The sequence below is a fragment of the Vigna radiata genome, chromosome 7 (genome assembly GCF_000741045.1).
Source record: "Vigna radiata var. radiata cultivar VC1973A chromosome 7, Vradiata_ver6, whole genome shotgun sequence".
NCBI lineage: Eukaryota > Viridiplantae > Streptophyta > Magnoliopsida > Fabales > Fabaceae > Vigna > Vigna radiata.
The window spans coordinates 19,954,393-19,961,617 of record NC_028357.1 but is presented as its reverse complement, the minus strand read 5'-3'; positions in this window follow the sequence as shown (position 1 = coordinate 19,961,617).

Below are 7,225 nucleotides of genomic sequence, written 5' to 3'. Positions count from 1 at the left end.
GTAAAACATATGTAATGATGCATTGCACAAGGCACATAAAGCATATAAACACGTTCAACAGATATATCAATCAATCAATATAGGAACATGTAACACAATATATAAACATGTTCAACGGATATAACAATCAATTAGCATAAGAACATGTAATTCATCAATAACATGTGTGTGATTTAGAAATTATGTTGTCAACAATCTCAACAAAGAGGATCTACATCTCCACGTTATGGCATCGTCTTCCTCAAAATGTCAAAAGATCATTCCATCTTCTGAAAGGGAAGCTGATCCTTCTGGATTGATTAGTGATGACGATACTAGAGAAAGGTTTCTGTGACTGAGAATGTTCAAGAAGGTGGTCAGACATGAAATGGCTGAACTGGCTCTATTCAAACAAGAGAAATTTTCCTTTCTTGAGAAAATATGGTTTCAAGGCCTAGACAGGTTCATTCAAATGAAGGACGAATGCTATCATGAATTAGTAGAAGTTTTCTACTACAATATTAAAGAAGTAGATGGAAATGTTCACTCTCGCATAAAAGGAGTTGACATCATTATCAACAGTGACATGTGGTTGAAGATCGCTGGTCTGAAAGATGTTGGAAAATTGTCTCATCAACTTGATTGTCCACAAAACAAGCGGATAAGGAAAACTGAAATGTTCAAGAATTTCATGAGATATCACGGAAGATATGAAAAGGAAAAAGGATTTCTATTCAAATGGCTTGACAAAGAAGAAAAAGTTATTGCATTCATCATCGGACATATTCTTTTGCCAGGAAGACACAATCTTATTAAGCTAACTCCTACGGATGTTTCCCTACTATATGACATTGTACAAAAGATACCAACCAATTAGGTAACTGTTTTTAAAAGGCATATCCTAGACGTAGGAACCAATGACTGGCACAAGCTTCCATATGGTGTGTTCATAACTAAAGTATTGGAACAATATGGTGTCAACCTCACTAGAGAGAGAAAACTCATATGCAACAAAGAAAATGTTATTGGGAAAGCCACTCTGACTTGCATAGGACTGAAGAGGACTGCCCTCAGATGGATTTTCTGTGATGAAATATATCCTTCAAAAGGAAAGGAGACGTTAGTGGATTCTGGCAGTGATCAAGAATTTGCTCCATCCAACTCTAAGTTTGAAAAACGTGTGGAAGACAAATTTAAGAAGACTTCCAAAAGAGTAAATGACTTAAGAAAGTCTCTGACGACTTTGAATGAGAAAATGGATGAAATATTCAAACACTATGTTGAGATCTCCTCATCATCAGAAGAATCTAAAAGGGAAGATGTCGATGATATAAGTGAAGATAACCCTACTGGAACCTCTGAGTCAAAATAGAGTTTTGGGTGGCCAGCAAGTCCTTGAGTCGTTAGTTGTTTCGTTTTTGTTTTTTGTTAATGGCTTAGCATGCCATTATATCTTTTGAGCCTTGTTCTGTTCCTACCATTGTAAAATAAACATGAATGCAGTTGTTGATCAATTGACCAAAAGAAAATGCAGGTGAATGATATATGGATGAATCATGTTGTTGGGGTTTCCGACTTTATCCTATCCACTCTCATGTATTTACGAATTCAACTCCTTCATTAATGTCAATGCCACTTTCTATTTTACCCTAAACCCGATGTCTCGGTGAAGAGAGCCTACTCCTAATTACTAGTTTACAATGTCTTGTCTCCCTAGCAATTAATCATGCATTACATTCGCACAAAAGCTTAAAGGCAATAGGTCCTCCTAACCCTATGTCTAGGTAATATTGCTCTTAAGAGAATTTCCCCAAGTCTAGATTTCCCCGTATGTGTCCATATCGACAAAATCAATGATCATGCAATTGAATGAGTTAAACAGAGCATGCGTAGAGTGTAGAGGAAAAACCCTAACAATTAATGAAGTAAAGCATATATATAAAGAATCAATTCAATACACGAGACTTTCAAACGATTACATCGTTTCCCCAACAACAATGGAGGTTTAGTTCACCATAGACATAGTGAAACAAGATGAATATAATGAAAAGAATGAAAGTTAGAACCCTAAAAGTTGTAGATTGGAGCTTCCGCATCCAAAATCCACCTCCGAGAGGTGAAAATAGTGTTTCTGCGCCTCTTTCTGTCAAAAGATAGAGTAGGAGAGTAGGAGATGGCTTACAGGATGACATGCCAACTCGGTCAAGGATCTCTACAACATATTTTTTTCTGAGATAAAAGTGAACCATTTACATGACGAGCAACATCAATACCCAAAAAATAGCTCAAATGTCCCAATTCCTTCATAGCAAATTCCGAGCTAAGAAGTGTTATAATAGACTTACTGATGGGTGTCACACCCCATACAAATTTAATGTGCATAAAGAATGCAATATAGACTAGGAGGTGACTCCTAGGTCGTCTCTCAAGGACCAAATGGGGTTCGAGACTTAGGTAAAACACGTAGTAGTGGGGGGGGGGGGTTGAAGAGTTTGTGAATGAATTGAACTAAACTAAATCATGAAATTAAACATAACAAATTTGACAGCATTAAATTAAATGTCAAAACAATAAGGCCGAACGGTCTAAACGCAACGAAACCAGAAAATGTAGAATTCATCAGGACATGAAAATAAAACGCTGGAACAATAAACGCGCAGAAGACGAAAAACAATTAATTGAAATGCAACAAATGAACTTAAACATTAAATGCAAAAATAGAAGCATCAGTAAAAGCAAACCGAAATTGAAACAACACTTGAAAACAAGATGAACAGTAAATGCATCTAACTTTATAGAAATGCAACACATGAACAAATGGCAAATGGTGTGAACAATTTTAAATGAAACAATTAAGCTACTAAAGAAAAGGCATAATGCAACTAAAAAAACGTTTAAACTAAAAAGTAAAAAAAAAAACTCCTTGCATCCAACATGGAAATTGTGAAACAAAATCACCAACCGTTCAAGCATCTAAGCATGACAACAGCAACTCCCTTTCTTTGTTCAAACTTCTAATAGAAAAACGAAAACCTCTGCAACCTACATTACAATGTCAATTCTTCTACAAGAAAGGAATTTAAATGCAACGAGGTGTGTGCCCTGTTGCTGCCATCCAAGGCGTGACACCCTTTTTTCAAAATTCAATGTAAAATGCCTTTTTAATTGGAAACAAAATCAGCCTTGCAAAATGAAATCAGCGCTTGCAAAAAGAAAAAGTGTGCTTCTCCATTTTCCATGAAAATTAAAAGCGTTAAAATCCATCAAACAGAGGTGTGACGGCTGCTGCGCACCTAGCACCGTATTTTTCTAAAAGAAAGCAAATTCTCTCATGCTTCTTCTCAATTGAAATGAAAGGTGCTGCTTAGAAATCCCTCCTGAACCGTGACATGAGCTAGAATGAAAGGAAAATAAATAATAGCCAAAGCAAAAGTGCTGAATTGTGCTAAATAAAATTCATTCATCCCATTGAAAATTAAAAGCAGCGTTAAAACAAAAAGCTCATCTCAACATTCAAAGAAAGGCCAAGCCAAAGAGTGTGGCGGCTGGACTCATTTCCCATTCCTCCAAAACAACATTTAATGAAAGCTAAAAAAATAAAACAGGTGTGGTCGCTGCTGCCTCTTGACCGTGATGTGCTACCAGCTTAATTGATGAGACAATGCTTAAGAAAAGCTTGCTGGAATCCAAAAGGGAAATAAAAGAAAACAATGCCAAAAAGAAAGGGTGGCCAAAAACAACGTGTTCCTCTCCCATTCATCCCATCATAAAAAAAATGTTCAAAAGCCAAGGAGAGTAGTAAATAGTGATGAATGCCATCCTTTCAAGACCGTGATTGCTCCTTTTGTGAGGGTGGAGTCCACACCAAAAATCCTAAGGTGCCAAGTCATCTACCCCAACTTTTGGGCCTAGTCCAATTTGTCAAAAATTGGCTCAATCTACAAAAATTTATCCAAAAACATTCTACACTATTTAATTACAATTTGATTAATTCTAATATGTGTTTGTGGAGAGTCTTCAATTATTTGGTGTCCTTCCTAATGTCCCAAAATGTATCTCCAAAATTTTCCTGCAATTAATAATGTAAATAATAAGCTCAGATAATTCAAAATAATTAAAATTAAAATTTCCGGTCAGATTAAGCACAATTGGCAGAAACAGGAAAATACCGGACATTTAAGCACAATTCCCTGATTAATTCTAGCATAATAAACTAGGTGAAGTCAAGAAAATATTGACTCATCACTTATGAAGCTCATCAGAAGAAGCAGTCAAAATGATATCATCCACATATAATAATAAATAAGCCATAGAAGTACTACGACAATAAATGAACAAAGAATGATCCGAAGTACTGGGGTAAAACCTAATAGTACGAACATAGGTTGCAAATCTTGTATACCAAGCTCGTGGGGCCTGTTTAAGCCTATAAAGAGATTTCTTCAACAAACACACATGATTAGGATGAGCAGGGTCCCGAAACCCTAAAGGTTGATGCATGTAAATAGTTTCCTTGAGTTCTCCATGTAAAAAAGCATTTGTTTACGTCAAGTTGATGAATATACCAAGCTTTAGAAAGACCCAAACTGAGAATTGTGCAAATAGTTGTTGGCTTGACCACTAGACTAAATGTGTCACCACATTCCACGCTAACCTGTTGCATGTTACCACCACTTACAAGATGGGCTTTATGCCTCTCAAAAGAACCATAAGAGTTTTCTTTATGAGAAAAAATCCACACAGATCGAATTACATTAACATTATGTGGACGGGGCACCAATTCCCACGTCTTATTATTAATAAGAGCATCATATTCATCATTCATAGCTTTCTTCGAGTTCAGGTCACAAAGAGCAGACACGGGGTTACAAGGCATTAGGGACTTAGACTTAGATGTAAGAACAATGAAGGACTTCTTAGGCTTAAAAATCCCATGCTGGCTTCTGGTAACAGGCCTTTTTGGTGGGCGGGGATGGAAGAATGGAGTTGGGAAAGGAAGAGAGAGGGGTAGAATAGGAGGTGGGGTGGAAGGGCTAGGCCTAGTAGGCCGGGGAAGGCTTTGTTGCTGGCTGGGAAAACTTTTTGTTGGACTTGACAAAATGGGTTGTGGCGAGGCGGGTAAGGGAGCAACTAGTGGGCTTGGGGGTTGTGACGAGGTGGGTAAAGGAGCAATTGGTGGGATTGGGAGAGTTGAGTTATGATAAACGATGTAGGGAGATGACCCATTGTCTAAAATCTCATCAAAAATTACATGACGACTAATGATGATTTTTCTAGATGATAAATAAAAGCATTTATACTCATGATGATTCGGTGGATACCCCAAAAAAATACAAGAAGTAGATCTAGGTTGAAGTTTGTTGATGGTTGTAGAAGGAAAGAGAGTGATGGAAGATGCCTTGAGGAGCTGACCGATTGGCGCGACGCGAAAGCAAGTAAAGCTCCTCCAAGCTTCTCCGACGAGAGATACGCAACGAAAATGAGACGAACACTCCAGATCGAAAGAGAAATCGAAGAAGATAGGTTGAAAACCCTAATCGGACAAAGAGGAACCCTAGAAATGGTGAGGCAACTCAAATGAACCGATTAATCGGTTCAAAACAGTGGATGAACGGTGGATAAGTTTTAGATCGGAGAAAATGAAGGTTTAATCGGTCAAAATCAAAGAAAATGATGAAGGATGAAGGAAACCAAGACGACTTTCGCTTGCCATTTTGGAATTTTTGCTTAGAGAAAAATGTCATTTGGATTATGTAATTGTTGACGGATTGGCAAGCGTACCAAATCGTTCAAGTAATATAATTGGTAAAACCCAATATCGTTCTTCCTAAGAGACTCGAAAGACTTTCTCGTTCAAGTGAATTAAAATAATAAGACTTGAAAATAAAAATTAATAAATTGATTTGAGAACAAAAATATTAACATGCAAAAGAGATTGATTCAATTGACAAAAGAAAACAATGGATGAATGGAGTTGTTGGGGGTTTACAATTTCATCTAATCCGCTCTCTCTTATCTACTCCTCTTGTTTAATTTGCTTTGTTATCTAATTGTCATGCAAACTTTCTTGGTCTACCCTTAACCCGATCCCTCGACGAAAAGAGTCTATTACTAATTACTGGCTTGCTATCCCTAGCCTCCCCTAGTAATTAATAACGCGTTAAGAATAGAAGCAAAAACAATTGATCGTCCTACCCCTATCCCTAGGTGGTATTGCTTAATCAAGGAATTTCTCACTAGTTCATGACAGTATCGTAGGTTCCCGTATCAATAAAGACAAACAACAGTTATCGAATGAGTTAAACGATAAAAGCTTTAAGCGCATATGAGAACCCAATAATTGATAATCAAAGCATACGACAAGCATATAAATAAACAAGAGTTTCAATAAAAGAGAGTTTCAAAAGATTACATTGTTTCCCCCAACAACAAAAGGGTTTAGTTCACCATTGTCATGGTGAACTTAGATGAAAAATGATGGAAGATTGGAAAAGCAAACCCTAGATAGGATGAAAAGGAGCCTAAGCATCCAAGAGATCTTCTCTAAGGAATGAAAATTAGGTCTGGCCGCCCTCTTCTGTCAAAAGAATGAATCTTAAATCCCAATAGGGCTATTTATAGCTGAGGAGAATGACAGAAAACAGGCCCAAGCCCAGCAGACAACTGCCCGATGCCACACTTATGTCGCCCGGCGGTTTGCCCATTATCGCGCCACGCCCAATGGTAGGGGTCCGCCGCCCGACAGTTTGCCTCTTACTGCAAAACCGTCTAACATCCACGCCTGATGCCACCTCCTCGCATTTGGCCGCCCAACGGTGAATTTTGACCCTGAGCGGTTCCTAGACTCTTCTTTTCTTTAGTTTTCTTCCTCTGTCTTGAGTCTAAGACCTTCATCTTCATCTCCAATCTTCACTTTCATCAAAATTGTTGCAAAACAAAGCAAAACAAGCATAATATCGCTAAAAACAACTTTTGACTCTCAACTGAATCATTTATTGAGTTTTGCATGACTCTAAGCTCATTATAAGCCTTAAAGGGTGTAATTAGGTCTAAAATGATATATGAAAATAATTGTTTTTCAACCGTTATCAGATGCAGACATATCAAATGAGCCTGTAGAAGTCAAATGTGATATGCTTCAAAATGCTTTCAAAGAATTATATGCTGAGGCCATGCGACTGCAGTACAAGGTAAATTGACTGAGCTCTGAGAGAAGAGATTTTGAAAATAGAATTAAGGACCTTGT